The sequence below is a fragment of the Chionomys nivalis genome, chromosome 14 (genome assembly GCF_950005125.1).
Source record: "Chionomys nivalis chromosome 14, mChiNiv1.1, whole genome shotgun sequence".
NCBI lineage: Eukaryota > Metazoa > Chordata > Mammalia > Rodentia > Cricetidae > Chionomys > Chionomys nivalis.
This window is the reverse complement of record NC_080099.1, coordinates 38,167,449-38,193,690: the sequence shown is the minus strand read 5'-3', so window position 1 is coordinate 38,193,690 and position 26,242 is coordinate 38,167,449. Positions and strand designations below refer to the sequence as shown.

Below are 26,242 nucleotides of genomic sequence, written 5' to 3'. Positions count from 1 at the left end.
TCCCTTTTAATTTCTTTTGAAATGGAAGAACTTAAACATTCTTTCTTTGCACCTGTAGAGCGTAGCACTGTGACTCTGTAAGACAGTGTTCAGAACGCAGGAAACACACTGTTTCTGCCATTGATGGGCTGGCCCATCCCTAGTCCAGCTGTAAAAGAACAGTGAACGTTTGAACAATCTTGCTTTTCAGTTTCTTGGGCCACAGCTCATCTTGGTATTTCTGTCCAGTGTCACTTAATCTTGTTGACGTCATTTTCACTTACCTCTGACTTTTTCTGATTTTGAGAATTTCCCACTTCCCATTACGAATTACTCATCCCTAAGACGGAGAGCAGGCATCAAAAGACTAGGCAACTTTCATAACTAGATGTAAGGAGAAAGTGAAGTGGGTGGACCTAAGACAGGAAGGTGTTTGGGCGTCACTGGAAAAGTATGACTAGTCTATAGTATCTCACATTTTTTTAAAAAAAGGTAGAAAAAATAATTTTTAAAGGAAAAACAGAAACAATACTATGCCTACCAAGAACACTTATCTGGCAGACGCATCTTTTGGGAAACATTTTGTTAATACTGCCTCAACTATAAGTCACAGTAAAGTCAAAGGATTATCTAATTTAAGAATTGAAAGAACTAGAAACCAGTCCGTGGCAATAAACAACACTAATAAATGCCATGTCTTGATATACCTCTAAAGTGCAATTGTCTTGAAGACCAAATCAGTCTGATGTTTGCTGATTGATACTTGCCACCTCCTCTCTCCCAAGTCATCCCTTGCAAGTTCCATCATCTGGCCAATGCCAGCATGACTTCTCCAAACTCCCTAACCCAAAGACTTCCATCCATTTTTAACATTCTTCCAGTCCACTCTACCTATCTCTTAGTTTCCCCTTCTCCATACCCCCTTCCCCAAGTTCCTAGCCTACAAACAACATCAAATTTCAGTTGATCTTGTCTCTGATATATTGAAGGAGTTAAAGACATGCCATTTCAAAATATCTCACATGAGCAGATTGATTATTTCAAGCTGAAGTCCTCCAAAAAACTGCAACTTCAGAAATGGTCCCTGGCCCGTATTTTCCTACATATAGTAAGTCACACACATTCTATTGAGGGGAATGTCTTTCCTATACCAGTGGGGAAAGATCCTGTACCACAAGTAATATGGCCTGCAATAAAGATAAGTAAATAGTTTTTAAAAGTAACCCTTCCATCCCACTAGCTTCTATACTCAGTCCCACCCCTGCCTGGTACATCTTATTAACACTTTAGAGTTATCCAGTCTCAAGTTTATTGATTTTTGTCTAAAAGGTGCAGACACAGCGTACTCTGGTAATTTCTTTGCACTTTACTCTCCTGCAAAGATCCCCAAATAAATGTGAAAGTAAAAGTTTCTTGCTTTTCTCTTGTCAAGCAGCTCTTATATTAAACTGGCCCTCTTGAAATCCAGCTCGGGAACTCAAGTAGGAATGGGGTGGGGGCTAGAGAGATGGTTCAATGGTTAAGAGCATGAGATGCTCTATGGAGGACCTGAGTCCCATTCCCACTGCCCACATTAGGCGCTCACAACAATCTGAAACTGCAGCTGCAAGGTATCTGACACCTCTGGTCTCCACAGGTATCTGCACTCATGTGTGCGCACACACATGCACACACATAAAAACACACACATTAGCACGCAAGCACATACGCATGAATGCACGCACACACACACACTTAATTCAAAGTAGTAGAAATAGCCACTTTTTCTTTTCCCTACAATACTTTAATATTTAATATTAAATATTTACTGTGCTTTTCTATGATGGTCCTTAAAATCTTGCATTTATGCCAGGCTTATGTAGCTAGCTTTTTAGTTGATTGTCCTGTTTCCACATGGCATCTCATTTTCATCTTTATAATTTTTACACACAGCTATACATTTTACTTTGTCTTGTATGTATATGCATGTATTATTATATATAGTACATATGCCACAGTGCATATATGACATGTATTTGTAAAATAGGTTAATAAATAAATATGTATATGGGTGTAGGTACAGTAGATTAAGTTATTACTCTGAACTTCCCATTTGTCGGTGGTATAAAGAATATACATATATACCCTTGCTGAAGCCTCAGACCAAGGACCCTTCTGGTAGGTGAGTTCCTCCCCTTCCTTAACTCAGGCTTGATACCTAGCTTGTGTGTCTGCTGCCGTGTTAGTGAGTTTGTACTTGTACAGTGGAGTTTGCGCTTATGGTTCTTCCATGGAATTGAGATGGCACCACAGTAGCCAGTAACCATTATTCTGGCCCCCAAATAAGCCACCCCAGCTGACCTTCATCAAGACTTACACTGGGAAGAGCCATTACAACAGTTCTAAGACATATGCTTAAGAATAAGCTCCTAGAATGTTGACAGATCTTAGAGCTATCAACAAGGTAATGCAACCTATGTGCACTCAACAATCTGGAATTTCTCTGCCTTCTCTGTTACCAAAAGGATGGCCTCTCATAGTTATTGATTTAAAGAATTGTTTGTTCACTATGCCTTTACAAGAAAAGAATAGAGAAAAATTTGCCTTCACAGTGCCTACTTATAATAATTCTCAGTCTACTAGGAGATATCAATGGACCATTCTCCCATAGGGAATGCTCAATAGCCCCACCCTGTACCAATACTTTGTCAGTCAGCCATTGGAAATAATATGTAAGAAATTTTCTAAGTCTATAATCTATTATTACATGGATGACATTTTGTTATCTGATTCAAATGCACATACTTGAGAAATAATATTTGAAGAAGTAAAGAAAGTTTTGCCTAAATGGGAATTATAAATTAAAAAAAAAGCTCCTATTGTTCACAACAATGAAATGTAATCATTTTTCTGAGAATGTGTGTTCTATATTTAAATAATGTTTAAAAAATATTTTATATGCCTGCTTTACTTTTGTCCTTTTGTTTATACTACCTGCCTGATATATGTCTAGATTCGCCCAAGATTTAGGGATGATCAAATCTATACAAGTATAGAATAAAAACAAGTATAGAAAGTTGCAGGGTACATATTTTATTTTCTAGAATAAGGATTTTCCCCTTCGACTTTTAAGGCAATGATTTAAAAAGTTAATCCTAGTGATATATGGGAAGGTCCTCTAGATTTCAGAGGTTTGGAGGAAGATTCTAAAGTTGACCAGGGTGGTCAGAGAGCAGTATGTTAATCCCGATTTTTACTGTGGGGATACTAATAGCATCGCTGCTCTGTGGTAAACAAGAAAATACATGCAAAGCTCTTAGCTTGGTTTATGGCCCATATTAAATTCCCAGTAAGTAGTAACCATTATTATGACCCTTTCACAATTATTGATTGCAGATCTTCTCAATGATCCTGTTTCATGATTAAGGCAGATATAACAAAGCAGGAGCAACTCAAGGGAAAAGAAAGCCTACTCAACTGAATGGACTTTCTCACTAGGAGGAACAATCTGTCCACAGAGGCCCTCATCCCCCCGATGCCTGTGGCCCACTTATTATATGAAGCTAGGCACACACTGGGAAGCTCTGCTCTGTTCAGACTTGAGCAGGTCTGTTCTAATAAAAAACAGTTCAGAAGGCAGATTCGTTTTCTAGAAAAGCCATCTCACTGCAGAATATATAACACCGAATTGTCATGTTGGCCAGTGAGGGGCTGGTACCAAATTTCAAAGTCAAAGCATGTTCCTTTGGTGAAACATAATCTTTAGATAGAAGTGTTTGCATTTAAAGATGAAATTCTTTCGGTATGGAGTTACAGAATTGAGAAGAATTATGAATATGCAAGGGAACAATTGTACCTACTTAAAGGTATGAGGGCTGAAAGAGTCATCCGGATGATATGGGACAAGCCTAGGAATTTAAACTAAGTCAAGCCAAGGCTCAATTTCCCGCCCTTCTATTTTACCACCCAGAGCGGTGGATGGGCAGCTCGATCACCAACTACCACTCATTAGCAATATTTTATATTAAACTAGAAAGTCTACTCCCACCCATAGAAGTATAACTCTTCTATTTAAATGTGCATGGAAGCTGGGTGGTGGTGGTGCACACCTTTAATCCCAACACTTGGAAGGCTGAGTCAGGGGGATCTCTGTGAGTTCGAGGCCAGCCTGTACTACAGAGTGAGTAGTCCAGGACAGGCTCCAAAGCTACACAGAGAAACCATGTCTGGAATCTTCCCCCGTGCCCAAAATAAATGTCCATGGAAATATGGTTCTATTTCATTATCACTATGATAAATAAAAAAATGTTACAAGTAAGAAAAAAATTGCAAAAGCTTCATTTTAAATGGAGTGGAAATCTAGACAGTAGGACCACAGCCATTGTAGGTTCTACCTCCCTTCTACCTCTGTGCGGCACGGTAGTCCACTCCATCTTCCTGGTAAGATTCAGTACCTGCACCCTTCGGTCAATGCTTACATGCAGTTTTGTGACAACATTGGTTAGATTGTTATAGTAAACTTTTTTTTTTTTTTTAAGAAATTGGTCTAATATATTCAAGACTTGAGTTCCCAGCCCGATTTCAAACTGTTGAAGCCAGTGTTGGCCCTAAATCAGTATCCTTTGTGATGCATGGATTTCAGCCAAGGAACACAGGGCGCACCTCCAAGATGTTTGATTTCATGAACTGAAGCATAAATCCTCAGAAATTAAAAATGATCACCCTTCTGAAGACAGTCTCCCTTTAATTTTTTCCAGATATTTTGCTTCTGTTGTTCCAATTGACTTAGATGGTCAGCAACTATGAATGACTGATGGGTCCCATAACACAACAAAGGGCCCTATAGCCTTACGAGGCACCTACTTTAAAAAAAGAAAGCGAAAAATTTACACACCGTGAATGCATCGTCTAAGGAGGGACACATGGCAAGAGGTGCATAGGTAAATGGTTTATCCCTTGAGTGAACACTGTAGACAGTATAAATGCACAGCAAGACGGCTTCACGTGGAGTCTATAGGGTTCACTGTCAACTGAGCTGTCATTATAGTCTACACGACTGCATCCAACACACACACACACATGCAAGAATAAGAATCTAGAGTTATGTACAATCTCTCTACTCTACAATAACCACAGAGAACATGTTGGCATGTCCTATAATTTAGGTGAAGTGGTTTTCTCTTAAACCGCCACTGTGACCAGTGCTGCAAGAGGCACTTGTACTCACATTCTGGTGTACAGAATTGTCTGTCTGTCGTCAGACAATGCCTTTGTGTAGTGAGAAAGGAGTGGCCTCAGGTTTAGAGCAGAGGCTCTGGCCAGGCCATAGTGTCTGAGGTTCTGTGAAGAACACCAATAGAACTGAAGTAGGACTGAAGATCGATGCTTCTAGCTCCAAACCACATGGTTTCACAAAGCACAGCTATTACTTTTCTGTGTCTGCGTCCTTTTTCTCTGGGCTATTTTTCTTTATTTAAGTTACAGAGAAATGGAGGAGGAAGTAGGAATTTAATGAAGCTGTTTATCATTCGGGGAAATGTATAGCTTAACATCAGGAAAATATAATGGAGAAGATGAGCTTTGGTCTTTCAGGCTCAGGGGAAGGAAAACCACAATTCTTTCCCACAGTGACAGCAAACCTAGAACCAGTTGCAAAGCAGGCTATGCCAAGACAATCTTTATTGGAGTAATGGGTCACGTGCTCCTGTTCAAATTTTTCAAGTAACTGAGATCCTTAGACTTTGTCAGGAGGCCAGACATAGGTGTTCATGAAATAAATACAAAATACCCCAAGAGCTCACCATGCCCCTAATTGCTTGATTCAAGTGACAGAAAAATGTAACCAAGATCACTATAATTTTGTTGCCACAGATTTCTCAAAATGTAAAAAAAATAAAACTAGTTCCTGGACTGTGATTGGTGAATTCACAGACAAATGCTGTGTGCAGCAAATGCATTTGTCTTTCATCACTGCTCAGCAGAAGTGCACGTGAAGGGAGATGATCGGACCATAGTGAAGACCGCACGTAGTCAGAAGAGGCGATTAGCCAGGAGGGCCTTCAACAAGTTTTAGAAAGATTTAGATGCCATGGGAGCATGTTGACAGACCATGGAGGTTCTGAAAGTCCATGCTTAGACTATGGCATTGGGAGCTTCTGAGGAGGGACGGAAACAGCCTCGCGCTGGGTGTGTAATCGAACTGCTACGATCAACAGTGAGGGCTGAAGTGGGGCCTTAAAACAGCGATGCCAGCCTCCCATTCACAGCCTAGAGGAAAGAGATGCTGTTCAAAATCTTGAATTCGGGGATATAAGCATTTTTAAAAAGGAGAAAAGGAAACGGGAATCTTAGGTTTAAAAATTACCTCCAAATCTGCTGTGGTTGTGCATGCCTTTAACCTCAGCACTCAGGAGGGATCTCTATTAGTTTGAATTCAGCTTGGTCTACATAGTAAATTCTATGCCGGCCTGAACTATATAGTGAAACCCTGTCTCAAAAAAACATATATTTCTGAGGTGTACCAGTGTGCATGGAGAGAAAGGGGAGTCAAGGGGCTTATGATTTTCACAAACTCTTCTGCATCATATTTTGCTTTTTAAAAAAGGCATTTATATGAATGGTTTTGGTGAAAGTAATAGCTTCACATTTAAAAACAAGCCAAATATGTCTAGAGTACAATTTGTAATATAAAAGAAAAAATATTATTTAGGTATATAAATAATACCTACAGTATAAGAAGGGAAAAACAAGAAAAAATGAGAAAAGAAATATGGTCAAACAATATGAGTACCCAGCTAAAAGAAAAGTTGAGTGGTCAATAAACATGTGATCGTATTATCAATCTCACAGGTGTAAGGGAAATGCAAACTAAACCAATTTTAGAAGTATCAGGCACTGCTTCAATATGCATAGCATTTCCCAGGTGGCAGCCTCACAAGTGCCAGTGCTGGCAAAGGAGCACAGTGGCACCTGGCATTGGCAGGAAAAAAAAAAAAACCTGTCATCACCTCTTTGGAGAGGAGTTTGGCGATGTCCGTGCACACTGTCTCAGATGGCTAATAGTGACTGTAAAATCGAGGGAAACTTGAAATCACCGTGGAAACAAATTTCTGGCCACTTCTAGGGTGATTAGCTAGATTATAATAACTGAGGGAGGAAGAGCCACCCACGTTTAGGGTGATTCTGATCCATGGACTGGAGTATTGGAGCGAATTTAGGAAGGAGAAACAATGGGGAGAGCACATTAATCCATCTCTCCCGGCTCCCTGAGTCCAGATGCAGCCTGAACAATCGCCTCCTACTCCTGCCACCAGGCTTCCCTACCATGATGAACTTGGCTCTGAAACTCTAAACCAAGCAAACCCATCCTCCTTTAAGTCGCTTCTTGTCAGGTACCTTCGTCACAGAAACAAGAGGGAAGAACATACTCTCTAATCCGAAATCAACGTCCCGTTCCATGTGTGTCCTCAGAGGAGACCAGCACAATAACAGAGAACTGGGAGCAACTGAATCCTAACATGAAAAATCACACTGAAAAAATAGTTTATGTAGTGTCAGGGCCTGAGCTAGTAATATATGTAAATGGGTATGTACATGTAAGTATTTATAATTATACACACATGCATATGAACACACACATGCACACAAAATCACCCTTTGAGGTTGGTACTGTTGTTATCTTCATTTTCCAAGCAAAGAAGCTGAGAAATAGAGGTGTACTAAGCATAGATGCCTATCACTCGGTGTGTGTATGTGTGAGTGAGTGTGTGTGTGTGTTTAACCCGAGACAACATCTGACATAAAATAGAGATTTGAAGGACACACATCTATAATGGATCATAACAAATTTCCCAAACAGTAGTGAAGTTGAAGAATGTCAGGACCGCTGTCATAACACGGTTCTATCAGCACACAGAAAACTACACATCAGATGTGGATTTATAGAGAGACAAGTAATAAAATAAGGTCTTAGACATAAATATCTTCCATAAAAGGCAAAGAAGAAGAAGGAAGGGGATTAACTACGGATACAAAAGGGGTTTAGGATGCATTTGTAATTTTTTAAGACAGTGCCTCATGTATCCCAGGCTGACCTGGAGCTCCCTGTTTATATGAGAATGACCATGAGCTCCTGATCCTCCTGCCTCCACTTCAAAGTGCTGGTATTGCAAGTGTGTACCACCGTATCTGGTCCACATTTGTAAGATTATATTAAAGTTATAGGCAATCTAATTTCTATGAGGTGATTGCACGTCAAAGCCATGTATTTAAGTTAAATTCAAGGTCTTACATTAATGCATTCATCCTATACCTTCCCCAGGTTTATCCCTCCTATATACATGAACTGTACCATCTCATTACTTTGCCTCGAAATCTAGAAACCTCCTTCTGAGTTCCCATACCCAATCAATCAGCAAAAGCTGGTCATTCCATCTCTGAAATTATTATTTCTGCTCTGTCCTGATTGTCCCTACTGGTCATTCTTTTTTAAAAATATTATTTTTGTTTGGTGGGAAGTGTCACCTCAACTCCCTGGTACCCCTTTATACAGAAAGTCTGGATTGTTGACTGGGGGCTTCACCCCAACTCCTGGCACAAGCTCCCTCATCTGAAAGTTGCCTCAGTCCAAATTCCACCTCTGAGAAAGCCCACCAAATGGTGACCTCTCCCCAGGGAGGGTAAGAAATCCTGCCAAATGGTAACCCTTCCCCAGGGAAGGTCGGGACCACTCCCATAGGCTATTTAAACTGCCCCCAGAGAATGAACATGTAGTCTCTGGGTTCCTCATGGTCTTCCCTTTTTTTTCTTTCCCTTTCCATGTTTGTCCAGGGCCACCTGGGAGTATTATCATCCATTAAACATGGTCATCTTTTGATTTGGTCTGACTGGGATTATTTGCATCGGTGGAGAGGTTTGTTGGCCAGAAAATACTTAACATTTGGAGGTCCCACCGGGGAGTGGGCTGTTTTTCCCATGGGCCCAGGGCCACATGAAAACTCCATTCTCGCGCATGCTTTCTGCCAGGCTAAGATCGGCTTCGACTCTGTGAGTCCCCCTTTTTCAAGTACATGCCGCTATGGTCCCGGGACCCATTTATGTTTGTTTATGTCTGTTGATTTTCGGGCTTTCCTGTGGGAGTCACGGTCCCAGCCAGGTGCTCGAAGCAAGCGGTGAGACCGTTCTCACTAAGGCAGGACTGAGTGGATAGAGACATCTGCCACTCATTGCTCACAAACTCCCTGTTTTTGACTCAAGAGCCCTTTCACGATGCACGTATTGTGACAGACTTGAGTCCCAAGATTTGGCATAGACTTCTAAAATAGGCTCTTGTGATTCAAAGCCTGATCTCCAAATGCCCTTGAATTGCCTTTTACAAAAATCCTTTTAAATTGGGGCTAACACCTAATATATAAACAAACAGGGCTCCAAATGTTAAGTATTTTCAGGCCAACAAACCTCTCCGCTGATGCAAATAATCCCAATCAGACCAAATTAAAAGATGCCCAGGTTTAATGAATGGCAACGGATGCCAGTAGTCCACCCGGGAGAACATGAAGAGGGGAAGAGGGAAAAGGGGAGACTACGGGGAACCAGAAGACCACGAGTTCATTCTCTGGGGAGCAGTTTGAATAGCTTGTGCGAGTGGTCCCAACCTTCCCTGGGGGGGGGGGGAGAGGTTACCATTTGGCGGGCTTTCTTGACCCTCCCTGGGGAGGGGGAGTCACTGTTTGGTGGACTTTCTCAGGGGTGGACTTTGGACTGAGGCAACTCCCAGGGGAGGGAGTTTGTGCCAGGAGTTGGGGTGAAGCCCCCAGCCAAACAGTTTTTCTTATTATTTAATTATTTTATGCTATGAATGTTTTGCCTGCATGTATGTCTGTGTGCTACGTGTATGTCTGCTGCCTGTGGAGTTCAGAAAATGGAATCAAATCCCTTGGAACTCCAGTTATAGACAGTTGTAACCTGCTATGTGGGTGCTGGGAATTGAACCCAGGTCCATCTGGAAGAGTAGTCAATGCTCTTAACCTCCCAATGGCCATTATTAGCACTGGCATCACTTTCTACCTAGATGACTGTGGCGCTTTGGTGGTGGAGCATCCTCTTCCCAGTTGACAGACAACAAAGTCTGAACTGTTTCCCTGCTCAGAATATTTTATGTGCGCCCCTGTGATGCAAAGAATTTCAGCATACTGTCAGCGTGTCTGGCCTCATTTCTGTGGTCCCTCGAAGTGTGTCTGGCCTTCCTCACTGGCCTCATTGCCTGCAGCTTTAGTGAATTCCTCCTGGATGACATAACAGGTGCCATTGTTTTAGATGTGTTCACTTTGCACATCTGTCCCTCTGCTTGGAACATCCTCTTCTCTCCCTTTCTCCAAACTCTCGCCCTTCTTCCACAGCTCACATGGACATTTCCTTCAGAAATCCTCCTCGCGTGCCTCACATAATTCCCAGTCTAACTTGATGTCCTTTTGTTATTTTATGAAAACCCTTAGATCCAGTTTGCTCACTTACCCCACTCTACAACACCTATTGATTTTTCTTCTCCTTCTTCCAATAGATCAGAGACCAACAATGAAGATTTTATCCAAGTCCAGACCATTGTCAGTTTTCGTAAGCCTAATTATTGCAAAACAGCATATGTAACTAAGCATTCCTTGATCTATGTGTTATCTACGGCAGCTTTCTGTATAATAGCAGATCTGAATAGTTGTGACAGAGATGACAGGTCCCATAAAACCAAAAATATTTACTATATAACCATTCGGAAAACAACCCTGTAAGCCTGTATTAGACTATAGATTCCTAGATGACATGGTACATTATTTGTTCATCTTTAGATTTCTAGTACTTGGTATATGTTAAGTTCTAAATTAACACAGTAAACTAAACAAATGATTATGTAAATAAATTGTTAGACTTGAGGTCAATAAGATGGGGAGATAACCTGAATGTTGAGAACCTTTAATACCATTTCTCCTTTACTTCTTGAACACACCAATTTTTAGTCACAAGTAGGAACTGTTGTGTGATCTCTAATTGGTCTTAATAAATAAAAATCCAAGCCGGGCGGTGGTGGCGCACGCTTTTAATGCCAGTACTCGGGAGGCAGAGGCAGGCGGATCTCTGTGAGTTCGAGACCAGCCTGGTCTACAAGAGCTAGTTCCAGGACAGGCTCCAAAACCACAGAGAAACCCTGTCTCAAAAAACCAAAAAATAAATAAATAAATAAATAAATAAAATCCAGAGTCAGATGTTAGTGGGTGAAAGCTGAGAGGTCAGAGAAGTAAAAGAGTCAGCCAGTAGTTCTTACTTCTATGCAACCCTCAAACTGAAGGGGCCAAGGTCCTGTCTCTACAAGTCCTCGGACTGAATGCAATGAGCCTCTGTCTCCTCCTGCCTTATTCCTCTCCTCGCCCAGCCTTACCCTTTCCTGTCTCCACCTCCCTAGTGCTGAAATTAAAGGCACGTGGCTCCCGTGTACTGGGATTAAAGGTGTGAGCCACCACTGCCTGTCTCTGTTTCTCTTTTTGACTGGAACATCAAAATTTTCTGAACAAAATTTTCTAACATCACTCTCCTGACTCAAGCTCCCTAGGGCTAGGCTTGCTGGTATGTGTTATACAGTAAAGCTGTCTTCTCAACATAAAGGAACTGGCCATTGCACTTATGACGTCAGCAGGTGTGGTTACTTGTACAAGATCAAGCAAGTCAACATTCCAGCATGGATAGGGAGGGATCCATGAGGCCCCACCCCTCAGTGAGGAGACCCTGCCATTGATACTACTGGGGAAGGAGGATAATTTCTCCTTGTGAGTATGGCCATTGGTAGGTTTCTCACGCTTCAATAGATGGCCATACACCAGGAACATAGGACAGCACTAATTGGACACAATGGGCTATAAAGGTGGGAGAGGATCATGTTGGGGAGTGGTTGGAGGGAGCTGGGGACGGGGGATGATCAAAATACATTGTGTACCTGTATGAAATTCTCAAAGAATAAACAAAAATAGTGTTTTTAAAAAGGGGAAATAAAAGATACTGCTATGGCTAAACAGACCACGTCCCATTTAAAAAGCCAGTCCTCATTTTAAAAGCTCAGTTGTAATCTGAAAATGCACGATATGAGAACATGAATAGCCATAAATGACAGGCAAAGCTAATTGGTAATGTTGCCTAGACAAAGAAACCACACACTGCCTGAAAGGCGCCCTAAGGAAATAAACGAGCACCTGGGCCTCCCTGGGACAGTCTGCAAGTACTTACAGGTCTGCTAAGCAACCTGTGAGCCTGTCTCAGGGTGGCCTGTGCATTCATTTTTTTCCCCTGTCTACATCTGTTCCCCATGAAATAACAGAAGCGATGATACAACCCATCAAATTCTTACATTTGAAAAGTGCTAAATTTTTGCTACGTCTAAGGACTTGAAAAAAATACAGAAAACTCAGGAAGACAAAACAAGAAGTCAAAATTGAAAGAAAAAATACATTAAGTCAACTGATTTATAGTCTAATGGTCTTTTCTTTTTGAAATTTCAAACTTAATGGAATATTGAGACATTAGCTACGTTCTAGTTACCAACGTCCTTAGAATGGTCTAATCTGACAGATAGTTTAACCCATGTGAATTAGTATCTGTCACAGCTCATGCTGCATAGGGCAGCCACTAGCGACAGGTGACTATTTAAGTTTACATTTAAATTAATTAAACCTGGACACATTAAAAATATTGTTCCTTAGATGTGCTAGCTCAATCTTTTAAAAGCTCTGGTATGATACTGCACTGGACAATATAGATTACACTTTCTTTTTTAGATAGCTTTCCGATATGTAGCCTAGGCTGGCCTCAAAGTCCAGATCCCCTTATATGAGTCTCTCATGTGCCAGGATAGAGACCACCCCAAACCCCCTACTCCACCCCCCCTCCCCACCGAGCTTGCCCTGTGACCATAGTGATGGGGATCAAACTCAGAGCCTCAAAACTCAGGGCTCAAAAAGAAATTTACCTTGTCTTGCTCTTACTATGGGACATTTTAATATCATAGAAAGTTCCATTGACTAGCACTGGGAAAATAAAAGAGAGTATATTATTCTTGGATAGCTTCAGGCAATCAGATCAGTCAAGCAAGGTAACCGTCTACAAAACAGTGGTTGTCAAACTTCCTAATGCTGTGACCCTTTAATATAGTTCCTCATGTTGTGCTGACCCCCTCCATAAAATTACTTTTGTTGTGACTTCATAACTCTAATTTTGTTACTGTTATGAACTGTAATATAAATATTTTTGGAGACAGAGATTTGTCAAAGGGGTTATGGCCCATAGTTGAGAACCACTGGTCTGAAAAAAAATTGCATGTTATTCTAGATAAAGAAAGTAAGCATTGCACAGGCTGTGAGCTCAGTCAGTAAAATGCTAGCAATGCAAGCGTGAGAAACTGAGTTTGAGGTGGAGTGGAGTGTGCTGTAATCACAGAATTAGGGAGGAAGGGACAGGGATCCTTGGGACAGGCTAGTCAGTCTAGCTTACTTGAGAGCTCTGAGCCAATGACAGAAGATTTGCTCTCTCAAACAAGTGGATGTCTCCTATGGAAAGACACCTGCCGCTGCCCCTGGCTTCCACATGTACCTGCAAACACACAAACACACAAAACACCCTGCAACTCCCGCCTCCAACCCCGCTACCAACACATCACAAAACTGGAGCTGCTCTTCTTCTGGAATACAGGGGGAAAATGTCAAAAACATTTTTTTTTTCTATTGCAACTGATTTTCTAAGTTTTGGTTCACTCCTATTTGTAGGACAAGATCAAGTAGTCACTTTTTTCAGTTAAGGAAATCTTATCGGATTAAATTCATTCACTTCCAAATCACCATTTGTTTATGAGAAACCTCAGGCCGAAAGATTTATCCCACTTGGGGGCACGTGGGGAGGGAATATGCTCACTTCCTACAGGAAGCGCCAGCTTTATCTTCATAGATTTGAGTTGTTGCAACACAAATCCCTCCTGATGTCTAGCCTGAACTTTCTAAAAGTTAATGAAAGTCATGAACTGCTGAGATCAATCATGGACATGATGGGTCCCCTTTCAAGGTGAAAGGTCAAGGAGGAGTAAAACCAAGATTCAAGAAGACAGCCTGTAAGTAAGAATCATGCTCACGTATTTTTAAAAATACATTTATTCTATTTCTTGTGCCTGTTTTCCAATACCCTGACTTCATTCTCTGAGCATCTCTTGATTTGGCATTTCCTGTTGTATTTTTTCCCAGGGAAGAAAATATTTTAATGTGTTTCCCCTTTGGACTATTTCTTTAAATCATTGAAATGGAACTCTATGTTAAGCAAGACTCAGCTTCTCTTTATGAATAACTCGCGAAGCCATCTCAGAAGCAGTCTCTACCTTCCTGGTGCGTGGGGTAGGGGACGCACTCACTTGGGACACCTGCATTTCATAGGTGTTTTATATATATTAGTTCACCTATTTCTCCCGGTAATCTTGGTGGTATTTGCATTTCTCTGGATCAATTAATGCTTACAAATGGAACCTGGGGAAGTTCCTAGAACCATGTTTGAGATTCTAGTAGTCTACTGGGTTGATGCATGCAAGCATGGGCAAAAGGCATCAATTTGGTAACGCTGGTGACAGATGGAGACCTTGCAGAGAGCATTCAGTACACAATAACTCACTAAATTCATGAGCAACAGGAGTCAGAATGACAAATGGGTAAGTCACTCTTAGTGTCTGGAAACTTCCCACGTTTGAAATTTATTTCTAAGAACTGTTAAAATAACACTCCCAACCTTGTTATCCCTTCAGGTCATTCTAGGTCCTATTTTTCTGGGAAAATGACAGACATCACATCTTTTATGGAAAAGATAGTTACACCCTCATTTTTTCATCCAGGCAGGAAGTCATTTTTATTTTTTTATTTCAAGGACTTATTTAAATTACAATGTGTTATTAAACTGCAAAATTATTACAACCCACTAGGAATTATAAACTTGAAATTATATTTACTTTTTTTTGTAGATAGGCAAAAGCTAAATAAGGTAAAGGCTGGCAAGGTGACTCAGTGGGTAAAAAGGCTTACCAGGAAAGCCTGATGACCTGAGTTTGGTCCCTGCGACCCATGGCAGAAGGAGAGAACCCACTCTTGAAAGTTGTCCACTCGCCACGGAACACATACTGCCCCCTCCCTCTAATACTAATAACAATGAAGAAAAATGTAAAATATTGAAGAACAGCAAAATAGAAGAAGCCTTTTATAAATGCTCTTTATCTAATAGATGAGGCAAAGACATTATTTTAATGCTTATTTCCAAATACACAATGGATCCCTGGCTCCCTATTCTTATTTGGTTTCTTCAGCACTGGGGATGGAGGCCAGGATTCTATGCAAATGCGAGGCAAGCACCCTACCACAGAGCTTCACTCTCTGTGTCCTGACTTTTTTTTTTTAATTTTTTTTTATTCTTTTTTAATTAAAATTTCCATCTGCTCCCCGTTTCCCATTTCTCTCCCCTCCTCCCAAATATTGCCCCCTCCCCCCACTCCCCTCCCCCTATCCCCACTCCTCTTCTCCTCCCCCCACACCATTCCCCCTCCCTCTCGATACTGAAGAGCAGTCCAAATTCTCTGCCCTGCGGGAAGAAGAAGGTCTTCTATCTATGTCCAGGAAGGTGAGCGTCTAAACAGGCTAAGCTCCCACAAAGCCAGTTCATGTATTAGGATCGAAACCTAGTGCCATTGTCCTTGGCTTCTCATCTGCCTTCATTGTCCGCCATGCTCAGAGAGTCCAGAATCAACCCATGCTTATTCAGTCCCAGACCAGCTGGCCTTGGTGGGCTCCCAATAAATCAGTTCCACTGTCACAGTGGGTGGGTGCATCCCTCGTGGTCCTGATTTCCTTGCTCATGTTCTCCCTCCTTCTGCTCCTCATTTGGACCTTAAGAGCTCAGACCGTTGCTCCAAATTGAGACTCTGTCTCTACCTCGATCCATCGCCAGATGAAGGTTCTAAGGTATTACCACTATTGGGAATATACCCAAGAGATACCCCATCAAATGACAAAAGTATCTGTTCAACTATGTTCATAGCAGCATTGTTTGTAATAGCCAAAACCTGGAAACAACCTAGATGCCCTTCAATGGAAGAACGGATGAAGAAAATGTGGAATATATACATATTAGAGTACTACTCAGCAGTAAAAAACAATGACTTCTCGAATTTTGCGTGCAAATGGATGGAAATAGAAAACACTATCCTGAGTGAGGTATCCCAGACCCAAAAAGAGGAACATGGGATGTACTCACTCATAATCGGTTTCTAGCCATAAATAAAAGACATTAAGCATATAATTTGTGATCCTAGAGAAGTTAAATAAGAAAGTGAACCCAAAGAAAATCATACAGTCATCTGCATGGAGAGGGGAAGTAGACAAGATTGCAGGGCAAAAACTGGGAACTTGCGGGTGAGGTGGCATGGGGCAAAGGGGAAATGGGATGAGAAACATGAGAAGGGGAGGATGGGAGGAGCTCGGGGGATTGGGATGGTTGGGATATAAGAAGGGAGGATACGGGAGCAGCGAAGTATATATCCTATCTAAGGGAGCCATCTTAGGGTTGGCAAGAGACTTGACTCTTGAGGGGTTCGCAGGTGTCCAGGAATATGTCCCCAGCATATCACCTGTGTCCTGACGTTTTAAGATGGAAGTTGGTTCACTCACAGAGCTTTGGGGCTCTCAGCTTCTCTCTTTTTAAATTTCTTCTCCCTTGTGCTTCCTCTCTCTCTCTCTCTCTCTCTCTCTCTCTCTCTCTCTCTCTCTCTCTCTCTCTCTCTGTCTCTCTCTCTCTCTCTCTCTCTCTCTCTCTCTCTGTCTCTCTCTCTCTGTGTGTGTGTGTGTGTTTCTTAATTCAAAAACTATTTGGAGCTGTGTAACTGACCTTCCCTGTATTAGCTCCACTCTAAATGGATAGGTGATCCCTGGATTATGTTGGTGCCTGCAATCACACCACAGCCTGGACAGAAACGCTCTTCTCACTGTGGTTGGCTTTGGCTTTGTGGCGCTTGTCAATGTCCCCAGATTTTCCTATTTCTCCCTTAATATTTCCTATTATGTATCACCCACAAACTCTTAAAAACTTTTAAAAGACATTCAGCACACAGAAAGGACATGGGCTTTTGGTTTGCGTGTTTGTTTTGGTTTGGGCTTTTGTGTGTGTGTGTGTTCATTAAATTTTTCTCGATGTCTTCAGGGTATGCTTCAGTTTTAGAAAATGAGATTAGGCTACTCTAGATTTTCTGTAAATCAACTTAAAGCGACAACATTTGGAAAAATAAAATATAAATGGTTGTTGGGGGGAAAATGACGTTAGGCAAAAGTAATGCAGGGGAATGCCGCTCATCTTACTGGGCCTAATTTTCTCTCTCGTTACACTCAATCTCTCAGAAACATAATTAAAATATCCCAACATGAAAAGCTGAGGAGATCTTATAGTTTGGTGACAGAAATGAGGCGATCTAATGCTAGGCAAGAGACAGCCACTGTTCCTCCTTTCCTAGTCACTGGGAGAAACTCTTGTCAGATGGCCAAAGCAAACAAAGACAATGGTTTCTACTCAGCAGCGAAGCTTCCTTACAAGCTAGGGAATCACAAAAATTTGAAGAAAAAATTGAAATTATTCCAGAGATTGAATCTGGGATCAATTGATTTTTTTGTTGAATAAAGTAAGTTATTAGGAAAAAAAGATTTTCTAATGCATAGAAAACATAAATACTTTGGGCCAGATGGTGGTAGTACATACTTTTAATCCCAGCACTTGGGAGGCAGAAGCAGGTGGATCTCTGTGAGTTCGAGGCCAGCCTGGTCTACAGACCAAGTTCCAAGACAGTTAGGGCTACACACAGAGAAACCATATATATATATAAAATTATATATATACTTTTTATTAATTTATTTTTATGTGTATGGAAATTTTGCTTACATATGTCTGCTTGTGCACCATGTGCAGGTCAGTATATGCAGAAACCAGAGAAGAGCACTGGATCCCCAGGGACTGGAGTTACAGACTGTTGTTAGCCACTGTGTGGGTGCTGGGATTGAACACAGGTCCTTCAGCCAAGTTCTCTAGCCAGTAATCTTTAACTGCTGAGCCACTTCCCCAGCCCCCAGATTCAGATTTTAATATTGGACTCAATGCTTCCAGAGTGCAGTAACGGGTTCCAAAGGCTCCCAGTTCATGTATTTACCTTGTTATAGACAGGCAAGAAGAGCATTAGTATGGAGTCACTCTGAGTAACATTATTCTAGATGACATGAGACAGGTCAGAACAATCCCTTCCTCCACAGATCAGACACCAGTATCAAACGTGGGGAGGAACAGAAATCTAAGGGACCCACGATGCCAGTGTTGAAGGTAACATGTCATCTCTGTTTACCTTGACCTATCTCTCCAAGGAAAGTAGGCATACACTCCAATGACACCCTAGTGTATAAACCCTTATAGAGGACAAACCTCCACAGAAATGCCACCAACGTTCCTTACATAAGAATACATATAAACTTAAAGTCCAAATCTTTATCAAAGCTCCATATCCCCCAACAAATACAACGTCATATACATAGTGAGGACTGTGAACATGCTCTGAATGGTTGAATAAAAGGGTTCTTTTCGTTCTGGAATTTGAAATGAAGACACTATCACAAATCATAAGACACCAAGGGTGGAGGGGGCAGCCATAGATAGAAAAGTCGAATGGGACTCGCTGGGCCGTGGTTCTTATAGCTGAACTGTACTGCTGGGCCAGGGCCCAAGGCAGAGATGGTTAGGTTCCAACAGGAGTAGTCAGACCACTTGGAGAGGAAGGAGAGGAAGGGCAGATGTGGTGCAAGGGGAGGAAATGAAGACAGGGAATCAATCGCTGTCAGGAGCTCACTCCCACGGTGAGAACACGATGCAGCTTAGCGAGGCTCAGAGGTGAAGTGTTAGCAGCTACCATGGACACTTGATCATTAAAAGCCAAACTGTCAGTGTGCCTCTTTATTTGAGGACAGAAGGAACCCTCCTTACAATTTTTTAACTAAGGAAAACTAACTAGGCCCCATAAAATGTCAAAACACTGCATCGTGTGTCTGGGCCATCGTTTACCTTAGCTCTCCTGACCCCCACCCAGTTATGGATATTAGCTATTATTAGACATTAGCTAAAAAGCATGGTTCTGAAATATCAGCCTTTCCTTTAATCCCCTCTTCTATGAGTCAATACAGTTGAGGTAAGCTTATTTCCCATAAGCAATGTCCTCAAATTGTTGAAAACAAATACAATGTTGAAAAATGAGGCCTCGTTGCAGATAAAGCAGTTACTAGTGTTACATAAGAGCCCACAGATTCTGGACTGCAACTGTGATGAGAGGGAGAGAAAGAGAGAGAGAGAGAGAGAGAGAGAGAGAGAGAGAGAGAGAGAGAGAGAGAGCAAACACCACCACCCAACACCTGTTATGTTCAAGGCCAGCTCTGCATCCCTCCAATCCATGCTGTGGGCAGTACATCTCATTATACTAATTAAAGTTTGTGGCATTTGTTGAAATAAAAAATGCATGCTACTTTTGCCTGATTTATCGATTTCATTTATAAATGTGTGTCCTATTAAGATGTTGATATATACACAACAATGAAATGAACAGCTACAAAATGAAGCAAAATATTAGACATCAGCTAAATTTCCACCGGTGGGGGAGGGACTAAAATAAAAGACGGCACAGCCATATGGTGCAGTGAATAAGGCACAACCTTTAACAGAATGCGGCAGTGTAGGATGGTAACAGAGCCTTCAAAAATGGTTATGTTTTGGGGCTGGAGAGATGGCTCAGCGGTTAAGAGCATTCCCTGTTCTTCCAAAGGTCCTGAGTTCAATTCCCAGCAACCACATGGTGGCTCACAACCATCTGTAATGAGGTCTGGCGCCCTCTTCTGGCCTTCAGGCATACATGCAGAAATAATATTGTATACATAATAAATAAATAAATAAAATGGTTATGTTTTAAAAGAGGAAACTGTAGTTGGGGCATAAGGCAATGGCAGTACATAGGAAGTAGAGGCTTGCCTCTGGCGATGGGATAGGGACAGAGCAGAAATTTGCTCGTCAATCTACCTTTTCAACAAAAATTATTACATTTACATTGTGTATGTATGGGTGCGTGTGTGTGTGTGTGTGTGTGTGTGTGTGTTTGTCCATGTGTGGGGGTGGGCAAATGTGACACATGCATGTGTGGCAATCAGAGGCCAGCTTCTGGAGGTCACCCTCTCCGTCTGTTATATGAGTCCTGGGGATTGAAGATAAAGCTACCACTACATAATTTTTAAATAAAATCTAATGAATTAACTGGTGATTGGGAGAATTTGAATGCTTTTCACTTCCTAAATGTAGTAAAGACAGAAAGTGTTCAAAATCTACTAGGCAAAATGATTGGTGGATAAGGGGAAGATTCATAAAAAATAATATGGTTTTGCAAGATGAGGCTGTTAATTGATGTTATTTCAAGTCTTTAGTGTCTGTCCACACAGCCATACTTTCTGAGCATCATCATGATGATGGATGCACAGTATCCTTTCCCCCTGGAAGTCAGGATGCTCTCCAGGCTCCCTCCCTTTTGTAAATAATTACACCTCAACATCCAGAGAATTCAAGGACTAATTACTCCAAAGCACTGTATAAATTAAAAGTTCACAAGTTCATCTTCAAAATTACTACAGTCTGTGTGTGTGGTGGGGATGGTTGGGGGATGCATCCCACATGTTAAAAGCCCTGCTTCTTCTCTTTGCGATCTAATGTGCAATTTGTGCATCCTGAAGGATTATGGTGATGTTCAACATAAAAGTGCTCTCCCAGTTAATTACAGACAAATCTTTCCCACAGTTCTCATCTTAGAACCCAGCTCTAGACCCTTTCGTTTCTTTTCAGCTTTAGGAGTTATGAGCTTACAACTGTATGTGAAGATTTGATTTTAACTGAAAAAAAAAAAAAATCCGGGCAATCACAAGCTCATTTATGCCACAGACTGCCTATTCAGGTCCTTTGAAGTTTTCTTAAATGACTCAAATCACACACATTATATTGCAGCATAATCGAGTGGTGTAAATACAGTGTAGATTGCTCCAGCTCAAACTCCTTTTTAGGGCTCTACCCTCTCACATACTTAGCAGTAGGAAGAATTCATTACAGCGCTATTTGTTCTCTATATTGGTCCCACCAGTGAAAGCGTAATGGAGTGTTTTCAAATCAATGTAAATATAGCTAAGTGCCCACTCAGAGTAATGTTTAAAAACAGGAAAGACTAAAGTCGAAGGCTTTCTGTTGGAACAACTGGCTCTTATCCGAGAGCCACTGAGAAGGTGGTGCTCCAGCGGGCACAAGTTAAGTGAGAGCCACTGAGATGGGGTTACAGGGGGCTCAAGCAGAAGATGTACAAGAAAATCTCAGAGAAGTATGCTTGGAACAACAAGAACTTTCAAAAGTGGGGACAAGGCCTTTTGTTTATTTGTTTATTTGTTTTTTTTGTTTTTTGAGACAGGGTTTCTCTATATAGTTTTGGATATCCTGGAACTCACTCTGTAGACCGGGCTGGCCTTGAACTCATAAAGATCTTCCTGCCTCTGCCTTCCAATTGCTGGGATTAAAGGCACCACCACACCTTTATTCCCCGGGTCTTGGGAGCCTTGGGAGCCTTGGGAGCCTTGGAAGCCTTGGGAGCCTTGGGAGCCTTGGAAGCAAGGCTTTTTAAGTCTGCTTAAAGTTAAATCCCTTTCACTGAGCGTTTCCTTCCTAGTGCAGAGGGGAAAGAACTAACCCATTTAAGCAGTGCATGATGTAGCTGGCAAAGCGTTAGGGGTTTTATAACTGTTCTGTTGTTTGTCTTCATTAACCTTCAGCTCAGCTCTGCAAAAACAGTATTGTTATTTACAGAAACCTCAAACAACTAACCCAAGATCACTGCTCTTTCACACAGTAATAAAATAGGTAATAAAGCTTAAATATTACCCATACAGTAGATGGTAAATAACTATCCACTCAGTGAAACCAGATACAACCCTAAAACATGAATGTGAAGAACCAGAGCAACATAATAAATGTTTGCAATAAACTGCTTAAGAGCAAAAGCAGAATTGGAAATTATATATACCGTGATTTAAACTGCAGAATAAGTCAACATAATTATTATTTATTCAGCACATACTTTGTGTTTGCCACTTTTATACAATGTCTATAATAAATGTGTGGAGACTTATCTATTATTACCTCCCTTCTGCTGGTAAAGGAATTAAGGATTATGGAGTTTGGGCAACTTGTCAGCTACAAAGCATCTACAATTTAGTCCAGAACAGACCAGATCTCCAAGGACTCACAGGAAATGTTAAAACAGGAACTCAGCTCAAGGAGCCGGAAGGTGAAACTCTTATGACTGTGGGTCGGGCAGAAAGTATTCTCTGTGTTCCGAGAAAGGACAAATTCCTCTTCTGACACTTTCTAGATGCTGCCTTTTTAATGGTCTCTCTCTCTCTCTCAGTCCCTGTGACTCTGTCTGCAAAATCATTCCTTAGTTTGCTCTCCATTGCTGGGACAAAATACCATGATCAAAACAACATGAAAAGGAAAAGGTTTATTTCACCTTACAGGTTACAAGACAGCCTGTAATCAGGGAAGTGGGATGGGAGCCTGGGGCATGGAGCTGGAGGCAGAGATGGAAGAAACATACAGGAAGATTGCTTAATGGTTTTGCGCTCCATGTCATGCTCAGCTTGCTTTCCTAGCAGAGGACACGGGCTCAGTTCCCAGCACCCACACAGTGGCTCAGAATCACCTATAAATCTAGTTCCAGGGGAATAGACACTTTCTTCTGGCTTCTATGGGCACCTGCATACACTGGAAACATATAAACTCATAGAGGCACACACAAACACTAAATCAATAAATAGATACATCTTTAAAATGAATGCATTCTTATAGTGGTTGTTCTGGGTAGATATCTATGCACTGAGAGTTATAGATACATAGATTTACATTTAAGTGTGTATCTGTATATGTGCAGGTGTTTATTTCTCTAACGATACAGCTCTGTAACTATTCCTACATATCATTTCCCTAAATTAAATAATACTGAAAGACTGTCTTATAGACCATGCATCCATGTAGCAAAAATTGTAAACATCTTTTTAAGATACTAAGTATAGTTGTATTGGGTTTTAAATCATTGTAGTTGCAAGAATTATATAAATATAACAATACAATTTGAAACCCATCTGATTGTTTATAACACTTTTCTCTGTGAAAATGTTCTGATAGGTATCATTAAGAACTTTTCTGATTAATTCCCTTAGGGTAACTCCCTGGGGATGGAACTAATGTGATCCAAAGTATCAGGATTGGGAATTTCCACCTGCTAAGCCACCTTATAGAAAGACTTAGTCGATTTGACTGTTACCAATTATAGATGATATGAGCCTTTCTTTTATCTCATATCTACACCAACACTGAATATGACAGTAAGTTTCTGTCAACTTTACATAATCCAGAGACACCAGGATAGAGGGCCCCTCAACTGAAGAATCGCTTCTATCAGATTGGCTGTGGGTATGTCCATGAGGCATTTTCTCAATTGCTATTTGTTATAGGAGAGTTCAGCCCACGTAGGCAGTACCATTCCTGAAAAGGGGCCTGGGCTATATAAGAAAGGTAGCTGAGCAAGCCAGGGGAAGCAGGGCAGGAAGCAATGTTCCTTTACAGTCTTGAATTCAATTTCTGCCTTGAATTCCTAGTTTGGCTTCCTATGACAATGGACAGTATAACCTGTAAGCCAAACAAACCCTCTTTCCCCGAAGTGTATTTCATCACACCAATAGGAATCAAACTAGTCCAGTTGCTAACCTGGAAGCCCGCGTCCTTTTCACAGTCTACTGAGTGCATGTCTTTATGTCTTCATACTTCTTGTTGTTGATGGCACAGTTTAAAGCAGCCCCATGCTTAAGCACTGTCTGGTTTCTTACAGAGCCGTGTGCTTAGATAGTTATCCTTCAGGAGTGAATTGTAGTGCTATTAGACATGAGTGTAATGCCAATAAATCAGTAACATATATTAAGTAAGCTATCTTTAAACAGAAATGCATAGAACAGGAGTTATGTCTTGACTAGGAGCTCACAGGAACCTCTGTCTCCTCCAGTAGTAATGGCTTGTTTGCCACTTACTCAGCATTTGCTGCAGCTGGTTTTCTCTTATGTAACAAGAAGCCTGAATGTTGATCTAATAACACACAGTTATGATTAGGATGCAGAAACGAACGGAAAGAGGGTACATATTTCAAGGAAGATGTTCAATTTCATTTTTTAGTAGAAACCAACACAATTGACCTATAATTAATGAAAAGTAGAAGAGAAAGTAATATAAGGATGTTACAGACTAGCAGAGCCAACATGAGACAGCACAGCTTAAAAGTGTGCTTAATATTATACAGAAATGAAGACATAGGAAAGATGGATAGAAGAGTGTTGTTTTCATTATGAATTTTGATATTATATAGGTGTGGAACGGGAGAAAGGTGAGTAGCTAGAGGTCAGAGGTCACCTACCACAGAGCTGGTGATACTCTGAAACCAAGCCAGCATGCGTTAGCCTCGGGGAGGAGGGCAAATGAGAACTAGGCAAGCCAGTCCTCGAGGAGCTGAATGAGTTTCTAAGGAAGGGACTTAGGACCAGGAAACAAGGCCCTGGGGGACTTGGTGTCAGAAATGAGGTCAGAGCCTGTGTGGCAGCCAACACAAGCAGACACTGAGGCCCAGAAGGCAGAACGCTCATTGTTTACACTCCCCTTGAGCTAAGAATCAGCACCAGGCTGAACCTGGCAGATGAGGACCATAGAGGAACCCAAACTGAAAACCTGAAGGCTTGACAAACACCAAGTCAGCAGTGGGGATTGTATCCAAGAGCCCCAGGTCATTCGTTTCCTTCAAAATGTTAGGCCTCCCTGGGTGCCAGACATAGAGCCCCAAAAATCTATCCTCAGGACTGGTTAACTGGTGATGCATTTGCTTTGTTTAGAAATAGATACAATGAAACAAATCTTAAAGGCCCCTAAGAAACTATGTCCTGCCTGTCCTATGGTACCATATAGGCAGACGGAAACAAGCACAGGGTAAGACTGACATTCTCAGGGCGACTCAAGACAGGAAAAGGGAGGAGATCTGGGGTGTTTCCTGGAGTGTTTGTCTGATATGAGAGGGACTCTGGGTTCGACTCCCCACACCGCAAAACAAAATGAAGGAAAATGATTTATTTATCCCCCATCCCTGCTCACTGCCCCGATACTCCTACCTCAACTTTAGCCTCCAAGTCTGTGGGACTGCAGGCTTAGGTACTGCGTCAATGCAACCGAAATTACTGATGCTTCAAATCCAATAAGCACATATCTCACTGTGATAAAAATAGACTTCATTGGAAATTATAACTTTTAATCTTTGTGGTATTTAGAAAGTTCAACACTCACTCCTCTGTAGTCCGAAGGGAATGCAAAATGAGCTCAACACTCTCCCTCAGGACTCCTGTTTGGAATAATTACTTCTCTGGAAACAAAATCACAAAACTCATCCTCAGATGAAACTACCTTTGAGGACTCTAGAGGACTCAAGTCTACATACTTAAGAACATATCATTTTACCACATCCTAATTTGCATTTTTTCTAGCCCTATTGTGCAGACATGAAAATTGGGGGGCTATCCGTCCCCTGGGACAACTAGTCAGGATGAAGAATTATAAACCACACCTTGAAAATGTGCTTTAAAAAATTCTTGAATATATCATATACAGGATATTCACAATCAGCTCAAAGATTCTTAGCTAAGTTAAATGAATTGCTTACTTTGAAAAAGCCATAAGAAGTTTGTGTCATTTCGTTAATATGCAATTAAAACAATTAAAAACATTTCCCAAATGCTTATGCAAGACCACTGCTGATCCAAGCTGCTGCAGTTCTGGAGTGGATGGGACAGTTCCCGCTGACTTCTCTACATGGAGGAAACATATTGTCGACATCTTGTAAGAAAATCAAGTTATTCAACTTAATGAATCAGTACAGAAAACAAAACTCTAGCCTGCCAGGCAGAATATTTTGCTGTGTTTGTGCTTCATCGGGTCTAATTTTGTTAGCTTTGGATGGTGCTTTTTAATGAACATACACAAATGCCGTTTGGAATAGTCTACTTAATTCATTTGCATGACGCAGAGATCGCTCTAAAATCAGTTT

The 26,242-nt window shown here is 41.3% G+C and overlaps 1 protein-coding gene across 1 annotated transcript in view; it reads right to left on the bottom strand.

Annotated features, from left to right (window-relative positions):
- The window catches only part of Mcc (MCC regulator of WNT signaling pathway), a 365,744-nt gene that overhangs the window by 315,142 nt on the left and 24,360 nt on the right, over positions 1-26,242 (bottom strand). The window lies entirely within an intron of this gene.